The 22445-nt window shown below is 36.4% G+C and overlaps 1 long non-coding RNA gene across 1 annotated transcript in view; it reads right to left on the bottom strand.

Moving 5' to 3' along the window:
* Nucleotides 1–5391: 5391 nt before the first annotated feature.
* LOC149164489 (uncharacterized) overlaps nt 5392–22445 on the bottom strand; it is a 136603-nt gene continuing 119549 nt past the window's right edge. The window contains exon 3 of the long non-coding RNA XR_016260070.1: nt 5392–5592. This is a non-coding gene — a long non-coding RNA (uncharacterized LOC149164489). The remainder of the gene's footprint in view (nt 5593–22445) is intronic.

Raw genomic sequence — 22445 nt, 5'->3', positions numbered from 1 at the left:
GCAAGCATGTGAAGGATGTTTTCCTGAGTGAACATAGGTCAAGATGGGTTTTTGACCTAATCCACTCAAATGTATGTTAGCACATGTCTTCTAGGAATTCATGGACTTAATTCATGGAAACCAAGGACGAGGACTTTGAGAAGTTTCAAGAGTTTAAGGGTATTGTAGAAAATCAAATAGGTATCAAGATTAAGTTGTTAAGGTACAACAATGGAGAGGAATATACCGCAAACGAGTTTGATACCTTTTGCACGAAAGAAAGAATCAAAAAAACATTGATAGTTACCTACAATCCTCAGTAGATTAGGGTTGTGAAGAGGAGGAATATATCTATCATAAAGTAGCCAAATCCATGATTCATGATCTAGTTCTTCTCATGTGTCTCTGTGTATAAACATGTCTTATCATTTTCTATATTTTGAATAGGCATCCTCACAAAATTTTGAAGGATAAGACATCAATCGAGGATTTTAGAAGCATCAAGTAACACATATTTGAGTTTTTCGATTATCCTATCGACATATTCTAGAGGAGAAAATGACCAAGTTGGAACCTTCTAGTTTGAAGGACACCTTTGTAGGTTAGAGTGAAACCTCAAAATCTTATAGAATATACATTCCATCTCAACATGAACACAAGGAAAATCATGAAACATGACTATAGAGACCAAGTTGGAACCTTCTAGTTTGAAGGACATCTTTGTAGGTTAGAGTGAAACCTCAAAATCTTATAGAATATACATTCCATCTCAACATAAACACAAGAAAATCATTGTAGAGACCAAGTTGGAACCTTCTAGTTTGAAGAACATCTTTGTAGGTTAGAGTGAAACCTCAAAATCTTATAGAATATACATTCCATCTCAACATAAACACAGGAAAATCATGAAACACGACTGTAGAATTGATTGCAGCATGATAATTAATTTTTATTTTCTCTTCATATGGTGTTAAGGTCCTTCAGGTTTTCCACGATTCTATGTGTGTGATCAAGTGGATCTAAGGGTTCTCTTCTCTACAAGCACTTTCTATTCACAGTTGGAAGGAAAGGATCCTACTTCTAAAATCTACCTTTCCTCATTTTTTTAATGTTATATAAAATATTTTAATGAATTAATATTAATGTATACTTAAAAATATATTAAAAATAAAAAAATTAGTTTAATGTGTGCTCATAAAATGACTCAATGTGCACGTTACGTAATCTCTATAACATTAAATAAAAATTAAAAAATTACAAATTACAAATTATTTTTTGCACTCTAAAATATGTGTTTGGGCCTGAAGAAACTACTTATCTTATAATGTCAACAAAACCATGTTCTTCAATATTGGCAACATTCACTAGAGAAAGTGACCTAGTCTCTTTTTTCAAAGCTCACACAAGTTGTCACTATCATGCCCTAAAGTTATTATAGGATTCCCTTTGCAATTTAGAATGAGGACTTGTTGATCTTCAAAGTTAGCCATATATGTAAGCTCTATCATCACTGAAACTGGAAAGATATTTTTAGTTATGATAGGTACATACAAAACATCGATAACTTATTAAGCTTAAGGATATCATTTGATGGATCCTACTCTTGCAACTGGATATGTGGCATGATCATCAAGTTCTACTAAACGTACTCTTGTTAGAGTTTGTATGTTTGCGGGCTCCACCGTCCACATACCAGTTGACATCACACATGATGTCAGATGATAGGCATCCACATACCAGTCGACATCACACATGATGTCAGATGATAGGCATTCACATACCAGTCGACATCACACATGATGTCAAATGATAGGCATTCACATACCAGTCAACATCACACATGATGTCAGATGATAGGCATCAGACCATTGAGAAGTGTATCTCAAGATTAGATGAAATCTCATCCACTTGAGTTGATGCTTTTGCACTCCTTGTAAGTCACTTATGGCGTTAATTTGATCTGGAACCATTACCATATGAGGGTGAAGGGTTCGGTTTGGATGAGGCAATGAAAGACAAAATTCTGGTCTGGGATGCAATTTTTAATTAAAGTAAGCTCTTGGATTGAGCACATGGGAATGAAGTTGTGCATGCCTTTGGTTTGAATAGATTATTTGACTGTATTGCATTTAACATTTAGATTTATTTTTTCATTCAAATTTGGCTATAGTTAGACCACCTAACATATCGCATTTTTTTCATTTATGCTCTTCTTCCATATGCGCTACCGACTTATGGTGTATTCTGGTTTGGGATGCAATTTTTAATTAAAGTAAGCTCTTGGATTGAGCACATGGGAATGAAGTTGTGCATGCCTTTGGTTTGAATAGATTATTTGATTGTATTACATTTAACATTTAGATTTATTTTTTCATTCAAATTTGGCTATAGTTAGATCACCTAACATATCACATTTTTTTCATTTATGCTCTCCTTCCATATGCACTACCAACTTACAGTGTTTCCTTTGCAGCATCTGGTGCAAATGCTACTAATAATGACGTTTCCTTTGCAGCATCTAGTGCAAATGCTAGTAATAACAATATGGGACACAAGCTCGTCAGGAGAGAAAATTGGTCTCATTACAAACTAACAATTTCATTAAGAGGTCCAAAGAAATTACGAAAGGAGTAGAAATGTGAAAGGTAATAATCAAGTAAAAGAAGTATGCATATTCGTGTTGTAATCTGCAACAAAGTTTTGTTATTGGTTTTTTTCCCTTTTAGATAAACAATAACATGGCATCTCTTCAATTTTTTTTCAAAAATTTCGAATTTAAATAAGAAATGAAAAATCAATTAAGCGACTTTTCAATCTTTATGTAAAGAAAAAATAGTATGAAATATGAAATTAACCTCCAATCTTTATCGATAAACATTAAATAATGAATCCATGTAGTGGAGAAAAAATACTATAAACTATGAATTTCCTAATAACTATTCCAAATTAAAAAAACAAACCATGACATCAAAATCATGAGAATGAGTATAAGTATATAGTAAAGATTATTTCAAAACTAAATACAAAATAATTTATTTATTATCTTATAGTTATTTAAACCATTAAAAAATATTATATAAAAAAAAAAGCTGGTAAACAACTACTCTGACTCCAATATGACCTATATCTCATCAATTTTTAGGCTTGGGAAACGGTCCTAATATAGGCTTGTGTATTTTCAATTTTGCAATATCACCAATTATAACTCAATCTGGTACACCATTCACCATCTAAATTTGTTCACCATTCACCATCTAAATTTGTTGCGGACAACGTCGACCAAAAAATTGATCTCTGAGAGATAAGCTTCCTGAAAATCTCAACCAGCTCAAATCTTCAACTGCCAACTGCCATGTTCCTGCAATAGCAGAATGGATTCACTAGAATGCTCCCCAGTCTCAATGGGCTCTTAACCTGCAAGTGACTTTTCTGAATGGCAATAAATTCGATGACATCCTCATTTTTTTTAGAACATCTAAACAACAATCCGGGCACACTCATATAAGTTTATAGAGTTTATTGAATGCATTGCTTTGCCCCAGTTGGTAGCAGTAAGAATTGCATTGTGCAGCCACACACTACCCATTAATTGCTTTGAAGTTGAATAACATTTCCCCTCTGAGCAATTATCTTGATGCCAACGTGGATATGGTGTTCAAGGATTCTGCAATGATTATGCCTGTTTTCTGTCATGCTTTTCTCCACAGATATTTGGAGGAGATTCTGGTTGCAATAGATGTGTAGACTCACTCATATTGTCAAATGACTCTTGTTGTACGCACATGTAAATTTCTGAGTGCAGACTTCACAAATTTGATGATCAATTTATGAATCCGCTGAGGCACTGAAGCAGAGGTGCAGTGATTCGGCCATCCACAATTGCATTGAATACCTTCTGGATGCCCTCCTGGGGTATTTGGTCTGTCCTCGGAGTTATCATTTTCGTTTTGAGTTTCTCGAGGATAAATTCATACAGAGGAAATAATTTAGAGCCATGGATTACTGTTTTGCAACAGGAGCAGCATGTGACTGTTAGTGCGCTCCGCGTAAGAAAGCACGATTTCTGTAATCTCTTCTTGAAGGTGGGATTCGAACTCTTTTAACTGCTCTACAATTTCAATCTTGTGGAATGCAAGAATGGCGTCAAGAAATGTCTGTTTGAGGGCGGAGACAAGTGCGAGGGAAGGGTTGCAGGGGGTTCTAAATATGTGTACATTGGAATACCCTTGGCGACCTTAATAAGTTGTTCTTTAATGGATTTAGGAAGATGGCATGCGTCTGAAACGCTTGAGATGACTTCTAACACAACTTTCAGAAGAATTTGTTTCAATTGTCGAAGATCTATTGCCTGGTAGAGAGCGTATAAGTGCGATGTCAGCATGAGTTTCAATATATCCAGAGCTTCTTTAATATTCAATGGCGAAGTCGTGTTGAGATGAAGCGCAAATGGAACTGTACGATGCCAAAATTAGTTTCGATATATACAGAGCTTCTTCAGTCTTCAATGGCGAAGTCATGCTGATATGAAGAGCAAATGGAACTGTACGGAGCTTATCTTTTATAAATTGATGAATTATATTTGCAACATAGTCTATCAGGTTATTAGTTTGCTATAAAATTCTTAAAATTTCTAAATATTTATAATGCTTAATTATATATTAATTTTTGATATATATAATTTTTTTTATTCAATATAATGTATATATAATTTTTTTTATTCAATATAATATGAAATTGGAATTGATGTGCAGCAGTGAAAAAATATTAATAAATTTCAAATTTTTATAGTAAATAAAATATTTCATTATCCCTCTTACATAAAATATTGATATTTTTTACATCTTAATATAAAGGAAATATGTAATGTAAGTGATACAATGTATTCTCTTCTCTTATAAATGATATGCAATTAATTACTTCATTAATTACCTATTATATAAAAACAAATATATATAAAGTTTTATATTGAAATATATATAAAGTTTGATATTAAAATATATGTAAAATAGAAGTTTATATTATTTAATATAGAGTAGGAAATATTTTATTTATAGTTCCGAAAGTGTGAAACAAAACTAAACTAAAGCGAAACTTATTTTAAAAAATTCCACCTCTAAAGAAATAAAACCGTTATTGTAAAGTAAGGAATCGACCCATTATTTCACACCAATTTTAAAGAAAATAAAAAATGAGTTTCTAATTAAGAATTATGAAAATCACATTAAATTTATTAAACTAAATAAGAATTATGAAAATCATATTAAATTTATTAAACTAAATATATAATTAATAGTAATTAAAAATAATAATAAATATATTAATAATAGTGTAATCTAAATGTTAATATGATTATTGAAAATCATATATATAAAGGAAACCATGATTATTGACATCGACATTTCAAACCATTTATTAAGTTCGCTTGATTTGTCCATATTTGCCAGAACAAACCTTTTGGTCATCGCCAGAAACCAGGCGAGTGTTTGGCTGCTGTTCAAGTCCACCTCGATCGGGACGGAGTGGAAACAACTCCAGCGTTTGAAAGTTATTGCTACAACTACCCAAATCCTCCATAACTACAAAATTCCGTCTGCCCTCCCTTGGATCTGCAATCTACAAATCACATGAAACATGTAAAGTGTACATATAATTATGAAACTTTTAATCAATGTCAATAGAGAAAAGAAAATATGCTTACATCTGTTGTGCTTTTTATCTGTCTGCGTTTGGAATCGGAGAGCGTGGTCTCAGATGAATCTGAAATTTAGTTTTAGTCACAACAATTAGAGAAGATAAATAAATAAACAGTTAAACGTTTAATGTTAAAATATCTGTTATTTTACTATTTCATATATATATATATTTTACCACGTACTTTCATTCACATACCTCTTACATATTTTATTACATACCTATTTCACTTAGCGAGTGTGATAATTCTGAGCATTGGTTGGCTTTTATCTTTGGGTGCGAAGCGCTTTTATCCCATTACTTATATTAGTTTGGATTTTCAACGTTCTATGTCATGGTTTAATTTTGTGAGTCCTTGAGTGTTGCAAAGTGTTGTCTGTCTTTCGAGTGTTGCAAAGTCATTTTATCCATAAACGGAAAAATGTAAAGCACTAAATGAGACCCAAATGAACCAGCTGACAGAGACTTTGATCTCCTCCTTGGATTGAACTGGAAATGGCCCAAAGATCTCAGGATTGTAGACTGGAGGATTTTTACAACTACCGATACAGTCGAAGATTTTCACGAAGACTCGAGCACCAAATTTGGTAGAAAAACGCCCGCTTCCGCTGGGATATTTATGGATATCCCATTACTTAAGAGCAAACTCAAAGCTAAATAATCAACTGAGTATTTCATTGTTAATCTATTCACACGAAATGTTTGCCAATAGAAGTTCAACCAAAATGTTTGACTCGTTTAATCCCTCCCAAGATAAAAGAGAGAGCAAGGCTCAAGCGATGGGAAAAATTACTAGTCCCCATTCTCCTCCCTGCACATAAGTTAAGCCACACTCATGAGAAACACAATCATTTAAAATTTCTCAGAGATTCACAAATTCACAAATTAACCATTGGGCAAACATTATAAACATGATGATTTCGCACTGTGAGTCTACTACAAGATGAACGAACAGAAGAGCATAAACACCAATTATATGTTATGCCTGCGAATGTCACCACAACTTTCACAGATGGGAAATCGAGGACCAGGATATCCAGGCTGTTCCCACAGCAGCGAATATGCAAGGCTAACATGCAAGCCATTACATTGTTCGGTAGAGGTACAATATCTATCCAGCCCCCTGTGATAGTTTGCAAGTTCCAATAATAGAAGTAGCGAGCAAAACAGGGCAAAGGAAATATGACCGGTTGGTTATCAATAACGGTTTATTCCAACTACATTCAAACTGTTTCTTCCAACTACATTCAATTGCAATGATCAAACGGATTACGATTCTTTAATCGTAAGTACGTAGTAATGACAAGTGGACAATAAAAAAGTTCATTTCAAAGAGTAACGGCTTACAGCTTAATTGGTTGGAAAACATTATTTTAAAAACCTACCGTTGTACAATAATTAATTAATGAACTACCTTTGACTATTTCAATAAACCAGTAGAATGGTTAACAATTAAATTAATGAACCACCTTTGACTCTTTAACATTAACGTGATGAGAAGCAAAATAATTGAATTAACGCTAATTGTGAAAAACAACCACCTTAAATATAATTGTGAAAAACAAGCACCTTAAATTATAGTTACCATATATAATGCTATAAAATTAAATAGGGAAAAAAAATTATGGTGATGATGGTTAACATCCACTGAGACCAAATAATGATCTATTGGACCTAAAAAGACAAATTATTTATTTTGATTTAAGATTTTATTCCTATGCTCAAAAAGCTTGGAGAGAAGCCTCCTGAGTTCACTATAATTTTGGCATTGTAAAAGGCTAGGAAGGTCAGTATTGTAACAAAGGTTGTGAAATTGAGATTTAATGTGGTTGTATGCAGGGCACTCTAAGAGGAAGTGGTTTTCATCCTCGATGCTCCTATTCCCACAAATATGGCAGATCCTTTCTATCCATGGCGTTTTAGGAACTGTCCAACGGCCAGTTCCACTATGGAGCTCATGAGAATTTGTTCTAATCTTTGCTATATTAATTTTCTTCTTTGAGCTAGTTAAAATAGAGAGATACTTTTGATCTTCAAGGGTGGGGTTGATGACCCTCTTATAATAGGTTAATTTTCTTTTAGACGCTAAATCTTTCTCACACCACAATTTTTCTTTGAACTTAGAAGTAACAATATCTTTAATGTTATTTATGTTTTGCAAAGCATCATTCTCATTGATCTCCCAATAGTTTAACCAGGCCCTTGTGTCCTTATGCCATCCTCGGTTAAGCCTTAGGTGGTTTTGGCTGGAATTTATAGCTAGCTTAGGAAGTCTATGATTGTCTATGTTATTGAGCTTGTGCTTGTACACCAGAAACCTAAGCATAGCTAGGCTCTCAATAGGAGAAAGACCTGCTTCTATAAGGAGAATAGGATAGGGTGTATTACTTTTAATTTTCAGGTTATAAATTATAAAACGCTTCTGGATTTGCTCAATATTTCTCCATGATTCTCTGGAGATGCTGCATCCCCAAACTTCACAGCCATATAAGATAATAGGAATGACTAAAGTTTCAAAGAGGAACTTCTTTTTATCCCACATTACGAGGTTTGCAGTTTTACAATTATTTTCAAGACCAAAATAAGCTTTCCATCCCCCATTGATCCTTTTCTCAATGCTATGGTTCAAGTTGAGCTTGTGATGGATATCAATTCCTAGGTACTTGTAAGAATACACTTCCTCCAAGTTATTATTGTCATACATAAAATTAGCGCAAGTGTTCTTCTTGGATTTGATAATCATAACTTTTGTTTTGTCAGTGTTAACAGTCATACCCATGGTAGAGCAGAAATCCTTAGGAAGCTTGAGTTGCTTATCAAGATCAGAAGGGCACCTTGCCAAAAGAACAATATCGTCAGCGTAGAGAAGAAGGATAACGACTATCCCAGCTAAGATTGTGCCACCACATCCTGCTTCTTCTAAATAACCTTCAAGCTTATCGATGTAAATGCCAAATAGGGTAGGGGAGAGGGGGCAACCTTGTTTAACTCCGATGTTACACTTAATATCTTTTGACCAGCCCTCATTGTTCTTTAGCTTGGCAATTACATTCTCGTATAGCCTTATAGCAGCAGCTCTCATCTCAAGAGGAACCTTTAGCTCTTCTAACCTATTCCAAAGGTTGTATCTAGGAACCGTATCGAAAGCCTTTCTAAAGTCTACAAAGCAGCAAATAAATTGGATTTATCATTACGACATTCCTCCGCAATGATCCTAAGCGTAACAAGGTGATCTGTTGTTGAGTGATGCCTTCTGAAACTTGCTGGCCTTTAGCCCGCTTACCTTCACTTTCAAGCCATATGCTTAACTTTTTTTCCAGAATACTCCCGTACAACTTGGCTAAGAGAGGGCTGATCATAATTGTCCGATAATTAGAGGGGTTATATAATACATATGTTACAAATACTTAAATTAGTAATTTTTTTTAATAGGAATTATCTATTTGAAACTAAAATTTGCCATTTTATAATTTTGTCTACTATAAAAGTTATAGTATTTATTACTTTTATATAGGACACTAGTTTGCAACCAATTTACTATTTTATAATTTTTGTTAATATGAAAGTTATAATTTTTTTACATTGTAATTTGCTATTTTATAAAATAAATTAATATAAAAATTATTATTTTTTATTATTTTTTTCTTATAAAAATTTGCAAACTACAAGTTTTTTAATATAGTATTTATTTTTTTTAATTAATTTTTCCTATCACAGACTCCCCTAAAACACCATAAAATGGATACATGTGCATTTCAAACTCAAGCCTGGGGTTCACTCCCTGGCCTTACCACTACCAGTCTTCTTCAGTAACAGAACATTGTGAATCTTGGGCAACACACCACTATTAGGTATGGTCACCACCTAGAAACTTGCTCAACTCTTCATCGTTTCTCACTACCAACAGAATGTGGCGTGAAACAATCCTCGCCTTCTTGTTATCTCTTGCGGCATTTCCAGCAAACTCGAACACCTCGACGACAAGATATTCAAGAACAGTAGATAGGTAAAGGGGAGCTCCTCCTCCCACACGCTCGACATACTTCCCTTTGAGAAGCTTGGCAATACGACCAACGAAAAACTGAAAACCGACCTCTGGGAATAGATTTCTTACCATCAACTGATTTCCCTCTTCCTGCCATTGCTCAAGCGCCCCTCTTCCTGCCATTGCTCAAGCGCCGGAAAAAATAATTCATCCACCATACCGAATTCTTAATCGTACCTAACGGAATCAGCGAACTTGTGATTTTTTTTTGCCAAGACGGCCGAATTTGGTAACAATGCGTTAAACCATGTATTTTGAAATTGACCTAGAATTATTAAACCGTGTGTTGTCCGTCTTTATGCCTAAACTTTATGGTTGTATCATAATTAAAATAAAGAATACTATAGAGTACATGATGTGGTGAGATTGTATCGGCATATTCTTTTTTGTTATAATCATTTTTTCTGGACGCTTAGGTGTTTTGAGATATTTTTAGTTTAAATTTTTTTTTAACTATTTTTAAGTATGAAAATTAGATTTTAAATTCCATACCACTAGTAAAATTAAAAAAAAAAAAATCAATTTAAAATAAGAAATTTGAATTTTAAAATTCAAAATTTATATTTTAATTTCCAAAAAAATAAATTTAATATTTAATTTTACAATTTTTTTATTAAACTTTGAAATAGTTTTTAATGTATTTTGATTTAAACTGATTACAATATAACCTATGTGTAGAGCAAGTATAAAATGACATTTGTTTAAAAAAATAAGATTAAAAGTTAAAAGACAATAGCCCAAGGGGTGGTTAACAGGTTTGATTCTCTTCATCTGGTTTTTTTTATTATCAGGAGTCTTGTTAACTTATGCGGCAAAAATTTGAATAAGTTGAAAATTGTGGAATATCTTGATATTGAGGTGAATAATAGTGGTCCTTGTGATTTGATCGTGGATGTTGTCCAAAATAGTGCCCCAAAATTACCAATTCAAAAGTTATAGTGAAATAAATAAACAAAAATAAGAACAAAAAATATCTTAAATAAAATTGAAAAAATAAATAATTTGTTAAACCAACTAAAATATGATAAACAAAAAATGAAAAAAAAAAAAAACATATAAAATAATTAAATTCAATTAAGAAGTTGAGTCCATGGGGTCTTGGATAGATGGTGATTTAGTGCCATATTAAGACACTCTAGATATTAATTCACTAGTTCAACTCTCCACCCTATTTCCCCGATCAGGGTCTGTACCGGCAGAAAGGTCTCATTGGGATCTGAGTCATGTGTAAGATTAAGATTGTAAGGGCTAGAGGAAGACTTCACCATAGCCCTCACACATTTGGTAAGGAAGGCATGGTGCCAACGCACATGCATGCAATTAATGTCGATGAAATTGGCGAGAGCGTCACCTTATTAAGGATGTTAGGGGGTGGCCTCTCCTCATTCTCAGGCGTATGCTTCATGGTTCTCACCTCTAATATTGGTATAGTGTTCATGGGTCACTCGTGGTTGTTCGAGAGGGAGGCCTCGCTGGTTGGTTACCCTGGTGCTATCGGTTCCCTTAGTGTCATGTCCAACGAAATCGGGTATGTTATTTCTCTTCTCCCTTTTCACGCTCGCTCTTTCCAGCCTAAACTCCTATGTCAATTCAATGGGGAAGTTTTCTTAATAAGGAATATGAAAGCAATTCGAATCTCTATTGAGAATTATGGAAAGATCCCGTTGGGTTTTATTATGAGATGTTTTCTTTCTATATTACTGTCTCTATCCTCTTTGGAATTTTTCTCATATGGGAATGTACTACATTTCTTTAGCATGGAGTCATTATATGTCACATGTCTAGTTGTCTATGGTCATTGCTTACTATGTCTTTGAAAGCGTGGAAGAATTAGGGTTTCCTCTGTATGGTTCCTCTCATCTTACCTTTGCATTTGGTCTCAAGTGACCTCGAGGAGTCTGTGTATGTTGTTCCTTTCCATGGGCATCAAACCCATCTCAGTTTCAAGTCAACTGTTGGGTTTAGGCCTAATGTTCAATGTTTAATTCCTTTATGCTGTGATAACTTCCCGATCTACATTGTCAGTGTAATTGTTAGGACCTCAATGGCTGCTTCAAGCTTGAGGTTTGGGTTGTTTGTTACAAATTTTTCTATTCCATCATAGTTTTGTTGAGAGGCGTCATGGTTCATCCCTCTGGTTCTGCCTCTTCGGTGAGAGGTGGTCAGGGTCAGGGGAGGAACGCCGAGAGGCATGACGCTAGCAGCCAAGCTTAGCCTCGTCGACCGAGGGGTAGGGGCCGCCATTCAGCTTCATGGAAAATACATGATGCATCCCAATCATACCAGTCAGGTACCCCATCTCAGGTCTGACAACTTACTTCCAACTGGGACACTAAACTTAATCAATAGGCAGAAGCAGAGATTCAAATGGACGATTGAAGAGACCTAGTCCCCAACCCTGGCCACTCCAGAGGTCGTACTTCTCAATATAAGCAAAATGTTGACCTCTATTGATTAATGAAGAACATTGTGGCTAAGGCCATAATGAACCCTCCAGCTAGTTCCTTTAAGTTTGATTTTGGTCTTCAGGAAATCCAGAAGGAATTTCAACTTATTTAGTTCTAAATTCAGCAACAAAATGTCTACCTCAGCCGCATTGAGAAACACATTCCGTGTTTTCCCTAGTTTGAATTACTAGGTTCAAGTGCGAAAGATCCACTCCAGTGGATTCCTTCGATGAATAATAGTTTGATTGGTTTTGTTTAGTTTCAATTTTTGTTTAACTCTATATGGTAAATCTGCTTGCTAGGTTATTATGTTTCAGTTACTTAGACCTTAGAAGGTTTCAAGACATTCAGTCATATGAAACATTGTTAGACAGAGTCAAACTTTTATGTTTTTAGATGGCTTACAATGTTGTTCGGTGACCAATTTCTCTCTCGGCAAGTGGAGGCCACCTAACTCCTTAAATTTTTGTTGTAACATTTTTTTTTGAAGAAAATGAATGAAAAGATCCAACGAAGCTTACAAAAAAAGTTCAAAAAGTTAAAAGAAAAAAAAAAATACAAAATAGGAAACAAAACACAAATCTTATAAAAGAAAAAGATTTCAGCAAAGTCACAGACGTGCTTAGGTAGTACCCATACCAAGTGGAACGAGAATGATCCCTATATACAAAGTGGAGCCGGAACGACTCCTATATAATATAGCGCAGGAGAGGACGGTGAACCAATAACAGAAAAGGCGCAAAATCTAGCTACGATGGTTGTAAAAGATCCCATTGCAGGTACGTGTACCTAACATGCTGGAATAATACCTAATTTCCGGTTGAAGGACAACTTTACAAGAAACAAAGATGTGGAATAATCAGACTTTCCAAACGAGATGTTCAAGAATACAAAGAAAGTGGTAAATTTTTTTTGTATGATATGTGCTAAAAGATTAAAATACCAAGTAACTCATTTATTCATTTTTTTACGTAGTAGGACATAATTCAGTGTGGCTTGTTGGCTAGGTAAGAGGCACATTGTTATACAATTTTTGCTTTTATTTTATTTTATTTTGAATCTGTTAATTGTTTATACTATGGTAGTTTTCGATGGAGTTTAAATTTAACAATAATTAGTCATTAGTCATGCACATATGTAATCTTAAATTAGTATGACCATTATTCTAGTTCTAAAGATACTTTTAGATAATTCTCTATGAATTAATTAGTCATTAGTCATGCACATATGTAATCTTAAATTAGTATGACCATTATTCTAGTTTTAAAGATACTTTTAGATAATTCTCCATGAAGTTTTTTAGATAATCTTTCATGAATCTTTTTAGGCCTACTTACTCTTGTATGATCAATCAATTCAAGCAATGAGAATTTGAATGAGAGAATAGCATATCTATTATATGTTATTGTGTATTATTTGTAGGTTGTAGCAATAAACTTTTCCTCTTCCCATTATCAAAATAGTATAAGAGCCAAAGAAACCAAGCTCTAAAAACAAGGTTCCAATCACACTTTACTAGTGATATGAAAGGATTCTTAGAAGAGAGTAGCTAATTACTAGTGTGCAGAGCCACCACCATATCGAGAAACAAAAAGGGGTTGTATGTGGTTTTGAGGGTTGGAAAAGCTACCGCTGTCTTAAGATGTGAGCAATTGTCCGTTGTGTAGTTGTAGTTTTTATCAGTATGAAAAAAAACATTATATTCATCAATATATGAGTAATACATATAGAGAGGATAGTAGCATGCTGTTGTATACAATATCATCAAAAGTCATCAATGTGGTCCAGAATCAATGACATAATGACATGACCAAACATATAGAGCACCATGGCCAGAATCTGTGCGAGCATAGCAAAAACTAATTTTATCTGCAGTCCTAAGCTTATAATGAGAGTATATATATACAGTAGAGAAAAACACAAAAAAGAAAATAAAAATTCTTGACAAACATAATATATCTCAGAAGATACTCTGAGATATTCTGCCAGCATTATCATATGAGAGTTTCCAGTGAATGTAGAAGTTATCCAGGAAGAGGTATCACCCCAGCATCCATAATATAATCCTCCATCTTGATCTCAATGTGCATCTCGTCCAACTCGTCTAGTAACCCCCTCTTCAAGAGTTTGTCCGATGATTAATTGAACTCCCTTCCAAAGTGCTCAATCGTTGAGCCCATAAAAAAAATCCATTGTTGTTGAACTTGGAATAGCTCTACGTCCTTGGAGTGTGGGTTGGTAAATTTGCACCCGTCCCATAACATAATCAATGAGAATCTCGGAATCCCAAAATATATGCATAGTAGGGATGTTCAGATATCTAGAGAACCATATAAGTCCCCAGAGTGCCATAACTTCTACCTTCAAGTTCGTGTTGCAGCTAGCACCCCAGTGAACCCAAAATTCCTGTTCCGGAGAATAAGCAATCAAGAAGCCGCATCCACACCTATTCCTTTGTGAAGCTTCGTCAAAATAGCCAGCCGAGAAGACCAACTTTGGGCCAGTTGGTTTATGAATAGTATCCTTCAGTCCTTTACCCTGTAGAGTGCCAATAGAGAAACCCAATATGATGCGCTCTAGAACCCGTGATTCATAATCTTTGAGATTGTTGAATATTATGTTGTTTCTCCATCTCCAGATCTCCCAGAAGAAATTAAGGGGAATTTTGTGCCATGTAGGTTGTTGTTTGCTCCACCAGCTTAAGCAATCAGAGATATGATCAAGTTGCTGATATGGGAAACTAGTATAAACAACAAGTTTTTTCTAGAGTTGTATAATCTTAGGACAAAGTAAGAATAAGTGTAAATTGTTCTCCTCCTCATCCCTGCAAATAACACAAAAACCCGGCCCATACCAATGCCTCTTCTAGAGGTTTTCCCACATGAGATTTTTACTTTACAATACCATCCAAAGAAAAAGAATAATCTTAATGGGAGAATTGGATTTCCAGAAGATTGTGAACCAACATACCTCAAGATATAATGTCTCTTGATGGCAAAGAGAAAAATATGTATCAACCACCATATGACCACCTTCCTTCATTTTTCCAGTCCAGGCAATCTGGTCCCTTTCAACCACAAGACAAACTCCAACAAGTTGCATGTTATATCTAATATGTTCCCATTCTTGCGCCATCTGCTCGTCTAGTCTCAGTTCCAAAACCATTTTCCAAATAGGACATCTATCTTACCATAATGAAATGACTTGATGCTAGAAAAAGATGTCGTGGCTATTTAAACAATATATGAGATCATCTGATATATTGGAGGCAACATCAATCCCTTGAATATGATCCAAACCAATGATAATGCAGTGGACAATATCCAATTTCCATTCCAGTTGTAGTAGGAAGAAAAGGTGAATTTTGATGAAACTGAGCCAAATTTTTGATGCTGTAGTGATCCCAATACTTCCACGTCGCATCTAGATAGAGAGATCGAAGTTCTTTAAATACTTGTGCTGAATGATCGTACCCCAGGTACCATCACCGAAAATCCATCTCCACATAGATTTAAGTAATAGTGCCCAACCAAATCTCCTCAGATTCATAATACCCGAGCCACCCAGACGCTTTGGAAGAGTGAGGTGGTCCAATTTGGCAAGGTGGTATTTGTTCTGATTTTTTATACCAGACTAGATGAAGTTTGTCGTAATCCTGTTGAGTCTTTTTATAATGGCGAGGGGCAAAAGATATAAGTGTGCCAAGTACACTCCCAATTGAGTGACCACTGCCCGTGTCAGGGTGATTTGGCCTCCCAAAGATAAACATCTGAACTCCCAGCCATTTATTTTCTTATAGAATTGATTTACGAGCCACATTCAATCGTTGACTTTATAGTTACACGGCTTGATGTGGAATTCGAGGTATTTCATACCCCCCATCAATGGTTCGGAAGCCACACCAAATAATCTTTTTATGTATGCGATAATCTCCTCATCACATATGTCATGGAGAATGATGGATTTATAGAGATTCATGAGAAACCCATAGGCATTTCCAAACTTAGCAAAAATATTAAAAAGATAGAGCCATGCAAACCTGTTAAGTATCCCCATGATGAGGACGTCGTCAACAAAGAAACTATGCGAAATATATATATCCCGCCCCATATGCAATGCTTGAAATTTCCCTTATGCTACAACTTTTTGTATGTGAAGGCTCAGCCCATCCATAACCAAGATGAAGAGAAGTGGAGATAGTGAGAAACCTTGTCTGAGAACCCTCCCCGCATTGAATAAATCTAAAGGATAGACATAGCAGGACTGAACGGGAAAGGGTGAGGGCGACCTCAAAAATGTCGGCTATCGCGATTTTGTTTGCGATGTATAATGATATTCCCAGAAGAGGAGGGGATGATAAAGGGAGATGAAGAGCCAGGTGGCTTGTGAATGGTGAGAGAGAGAAGATGTAGTGTCTTTTTCTATAGAAGAAAATCTAGATTGTTGCCAATCGAATTAGTGGGTGAATTAAGTGGTGATGTAGGGCAGGTTCCAGTGGCCGGTGGGCGAGATGTGTCACGTGAAGGAGACGACAAGGGGATATACAAGATATGTGAAGATGAGGGCTCATCACGTGATGTCAGAAGATATGATGTGGGACGTGAAGGAGGATAGTCATCGAGTGGAGGAGGGATCTTATTCGAAGGAGGAGGTGAGGTGGCATCAGTCAAAGGAACACCAGACCCATTCGAAGATTAGGGGGGTGAAGGAATGTTAATATGTGTAGAGATATTTGGTTTAACATACTAATGAACAAAAAAAGGAGGATTCGAAATACCTGTAGACCATAGGGGGCTACGTCTAGGAGGAGGCATCTCATACCAACTACGTGGAGAAACAAAAAGATGAGAATCATTTTTTCCCAACATATCATGATGATAGCGTCAGTGAGTCCTAAGTCTCCCGCCCAGCCGCCGTGGACATTGTGCCAGAATATGACCTGTATGGTGGCAGTTAAGACACCAGAAAGGAACCCCCCAGAAGTCGAGCCATTGAACTAGATGAGTGACACCCCAATTGATTTCAATATGATTCGGAAAGCCCCCTCTATATTCTTTTTCAATTAAGATCCAAGCAACACGCTTGTCCTATGCGCCCAAACACCAAGGATCAACATACACAAATTTGCCAATAGCGTTTCTGATATCCATAAAGACCTGTTTCATCCAGAATTCAATGGGAAAACCAGGGAACTTAACCCAAATCAGTTTGTTTTGGGGGGTTTCTTTCAGTGGATTGAACCCAATGTACCAAGAATGTAGCGCCAGAAAGCTTCGCCCGTTGATCCAAGGAATTGACTTGATTTTAATAATATCCTCCTAGTTGAGGAAATAAAAACTTTACAAACCATTTAACAGTCACACCACTGTAGGCATATAATCTAATAGTGTTTTCCACTTCGTGTCAACCCAATGCCTCATATCCGCTTCGCACAAATTGGAAAAATTCCACTTTCCAACAAGAGCCTGCTTCTGAAGGCTGGTAACCCAGTCTATGAGGACGTCGTGGTCGAAAACCAGAGTAGGGGCCAGGGAAGAAATCTTGAGAGAATGATGTTGATGTCGAGATCGCCGTCCATTTTCCGCGTGTGGACGTCCATGCTAACCATGTTCCGCATGTGAGCCATCTGGAGAGTGCATCGATGGCTAAGATGAGAGCCAAGTGTTTGGGATCGTTGGGCCCCACCGCCCAAAATTTGACTCAGCATCCAGCATGGCCCGAATGAAAGCTTCGTGGGCTACGGTGTCAGAATCCAGCAGGTGCATGACCGCATAAATGAGAAAGAAGACGAGTACAACTAGATGGTGGGAAATGCAAATGTAAACTAAATGAATCTCTGGAAGGTATGTCATAATTAAATAGACTACATCAAAGAATCCCTGTCAACGATATCTAGGGATCCACAAAACACAAATTACGAAGTACAAAAACCACCGAACATAACACCCACATAATGCCCAAAAAAGTGAAGCACCGTCAAAAGGCCAGTCTGTATGAGGAAAGTACCTAGAGTGGAATTTTTGAATAGGAGTGTGATCATGTGAGAGAGTATGTGTAGGAGAATGTCAGGGGGAGAATGTATGATGCAGAGCCAAGTCACCTTAAGCAATTATAACAACACCAAACCATCTGAAAAATCGAAAACCCATTCGAAAAAGAGCAGGCTCAGGTAGCCGGAAAAAACAAGCCAACCGAGAGTAGAAACCAGACTAGCGCAGAGCATAGAGGAGAGATCGAACCCCTGCACAATAGCACAGTAAAGGATATAGTTAAAAGTCATCACAACAAAAATAGCAACAGCAGCTCCTATAGGTCCACCATCTATTGCAAAAACGGATACCAAAAGTTTTGCAAGGCCGAGAGATGATGAAAGAATTGATCCACCGATGCCAGACTGGAAGAAAGTTGTTTGTTTGTAGGCAGGATCCTTTCTCCCGAGAAAATAGAGGACACAAGAGATTAAGAATCTCAGTCCAAAGAGGCATATTGACGTCGAGAGGAAGGATGAAAATGGTTTCAGAAAATATAGATAAAAAGGTATATGGAAAGGCAGAGAAGTATAAGAATATGAAGGACTTCCGAGTGAAAGTAATAATGGAGGGAATTGAGATACAGGAATAGCATGCTATATATCCGGTGGAATCGAGGGAGGGAAAGGAAGACCGAGAAAAAATAGGAGCACCCCCAAGAGTCGCATATGATGAAACACACCCCAGATAGTAGGCAGGATCCCCCACAAATGGAAGGAGTCAATGACCAGGAGTGCCCCACAAGTCTAGACTAGTGTCCATAGAAGGCAATGCAGAGACAATGGCAGAAACAAAAACAAGATAACACGAAAGAACAGGGGAGAAAACAGGGCAGTGAACATCAAACCTGAGAAATACTGGTGTCAAATATTATGAAGTCTAGTGCCCAGCAGCAGCGACCCCAGATCGCATACTCTTGTTCGCCATACTCGCAGCAGCTGTGATCATCAGATACCTATGAGCAGGAGTTGTTTTTACGGAATGCGCAACAAGAGTTACTTCAACAAGAATGGAGAATCAAAGCACACATTTGGAGCTTAAGGATTCATCGTTGATCATTGTTAGGATCATCGATGACTTGGCTTTGAATCAGAACGTTCAAAGCATATCCATTTCTAAAAAATCTATGACCAGTAATTGGAAGTTTGCCTTAACATTCATTGCATTACGTGGCCACTAGAAATCAAATCAACATCTGCTCTTCATTTCCAAGCTAGAGAACATGAATTCCCAACTAAAGATTCAGGGAAACCGTCCCAAATATGAAACACTGAAGAAAAGAGTCTGAACTTAAATGCCTAAAGGTTCCAACACTGGAGAATTTTTTTAATTCTGGATCTAAGAGAAAATTTGAAGGATAAACAGAAATTTGAAACTACCTTGACGGTTTGGCCTCGAGCTATATTTATTTATTTATTTTTTCTGAATTTGTCTACTCCTATATTGATACAAAATATTTTTACACCGAGGCCATGGCCTCGAGAAAGCTAGCCCAAAGATGCGACATGTTTACGTAGCATAGCTGAACATTACCCAAAAAAAACCTGTTGAATGTTGCCCTAAAGGACTGCTAGGAACCTAACCATGACTAATAAAATAAAACATGAAGCCCCTATTATCGTACTTGAAACAAAAAATTGAACAGAGGCCATTCAACAACCATAACAAGATGACTGGACCACGACAAGTGAACTGAGAAGCACTACCTAGAACAAAAAAACTAAGGACAAACTTCAGAAGCAACTGAGACTGAAATCGAGACCAAAAACCATAGACTAGCAGAGTTCCACCCTCGTAGGGGAGACCGGCAATTACAAATGATGCGCTTATAATGACGGTCAAGTAGGTGATGAATGAGTACCCTCGAGCATACAGAGTTTCAAAAAACCATAGAGTGCAGACCTGCTTAAACATCATGGGAGGTGGAGGGCTGCTCTTCAATGATACGACATCCGTATTTGTAGTCGTCTTCATCCTCAGAGGGGTGGCCCTCTTTTCTTGTAGAACTACCGTCGATAGGGACACTCAGGCCCGCCTGATCCTCCACGACCTGGGATGTTATGCCTTTACCCGACCCTGAGGCCTTACTCTGCTTGTAATCCATCTGAGTCGTACCATATCTATCTTCCGCCAGCATTTCCCTAGCCACCCCAGGGGAAACAACTTCCTGACCAGCAGTAATCTCCCTTAGCTCTATGGTAACAGAGGCCATGAAGGAAAAATTTCCATGACTGCAGGGGAACTGGAGCCGAGCGGTATTAGTAGAAGAATTGAAAGAGCTCGCTGCCAAATTGTGTTGTCCTCTACCTCGTCCCCGACCACTTCTTGTAGTAGGATAGTGATCCGAGCGGAAGTTCGAACAAAAATTCGAGGAATCCATCATGGAGGAGGAGACCTGGCGGACAGTTTGCCCTCGGGAGCTGCCTCTCCTGCAACTCATCCTCTGTCGAAGATTGGGCATGGTGGGAAGAACAGGAAGATCCGAACAGGCTGCAAAACTAAGGAGGTAGAAAAGCATTAAAACTAGCTTGGCTTCAGCACACAGATGGGCGAAGGGAAGGGCAGAGGAAAAGTAGCTATTGAATTTGTAGATATGGTAATGAGAAACCTGAAGGCCCAGCCAGAAATCCACCCAGCGAACCAGAGCCCAATGTTTCCCAGGGATAGTTCGAGATCGAATCTCTGTAGCAGCAAAGGAGTGAGTTGAGCACAAAGGAGGAGCGCAAGTGAGATGAGTTGAGGGCGCCATGATTAGAAGATGAACAGGCCGGGGAGGAGGGATAGGCTGCATTAAAGCAGCATTAAATTTGAGTTCAAGGGAATTAAAGACCGATTCTGTGAGAGACCAAGAGGCGATGGAGATGTGCCACGCGCCCACCGATTTTGCTACCCACGTACCTGTACCACATTTAAACACCCAGATCCGGGAGGCCTCGAGCTGTATCAATAATGACAACTTTTGAAATATAGATCGGAGACGGTATTATAGATGGAGACTCGACTGTCATTCTTCTGAAGATAAATATTTTTAAATATTTTAATTCTCTGCAGTTTTCTTTCAAGTTATTGAATTTATGATAGCTACCCAAGTTTTCTTTACGACAAAACATTTCTTATGAGGGAATTTGTTTCGAAATATTGCAGGATGTTGTTTTTTATTATGGACTTAAAAAAAGAGAAGGTAGATTGGAAAATAAAATAAAAAAGTTTAAAAAGGAAAAGGTTACACAATAGGAGATAGGAAAAAGGGTTTTGGTTATTAAGTAATTAAAAGATTAAAAAGTTGAAAAAGGGCAAAGTTTACAAAATAAGAGATAAGGAAAAAGGATTTTGGTTTATTTCTATTTTAATTAAGAAAGCGAGAGGGTTGGTATACAAATTCACATACTTATAACATATTTATATATTTTTTATTAGGATGGATTTCTTATTTTAATTTTCTATCACTTTTTATTTTCTTCCATAAAAATTATGATTTTTTTTAAATAAGTGATTTATGGAAGATCGTTTCAAATGGGCTTGACATATGAGGCCATGAAATAAGATCAAAGAGATCAATTTATAGATAACAAGAAGAATGATGCAATAATATAGTCTATTATTCAATAAGGTTTGGATGAAAACATTATTCCCGAGATTACAATAGCAACCAAGTTCAAAGAAGCTTGAAATATTTTGGAGATGACATATAGTGAAAGGGAAAGCAACATTCATCAACAGAGCATTGCAATTTTTAATGGAGCTGCTATTATAATAGGAGAAGCAATTAATTTTGATAGTGTAGAATTAATTGGAGACATTAAGGAAGAGCATACCTAAGTAGAAGAAGGTATACAAGACATGGAGACTACAATTGATTTAAACACTAGAGAGAAAAATTTTAAAAAAACTGTAGAAGAAAAAAATTATTATGTACAATATCTATAGCGTAAACATGGTTAATAAAATAAACATACATGTTCACATGATGAAATTGAAACCACCTTCAAAATAGCAAATTGAGAATAACCTAGTAGTGAAAGTTGAATTTTATTATGAGGATGAATTATTTTTTCTTGGAGAGTGGCATGGAAAGTGTTGAAATTCGAATACAAGAGAGAATTTGTAGACATGATAATTACTTGTGAAGATGTTTATTCTTCTTCTTAGTTTTTATTTAATATTCATTAAGTAATTTCCATTAAAATATAAGAGACAAGAGACACAAGAGATTAGGCCAAAGGCCAGGACAAAACACACAAAGGGAAAACCCAT

This window comes from Pinus tabuliformis, chromosome 5_1 (assembly GCF_031772625.1).
Source record: "Pinus tabuliformis cultivar Carrire ecotype Pingquan chromosome 5_1, CPIR1, whole genome shotgun sequence".
Lineage (NCBI taxonomy): Eukaryota > Viridiplantae > Streptophyta > Pinopsida > Pinales > Pinaceae > Pinus > Pinus tabuliformis.
This window is presented reverse-complemented; position numbering and strand designations above follow the sequence as displayed.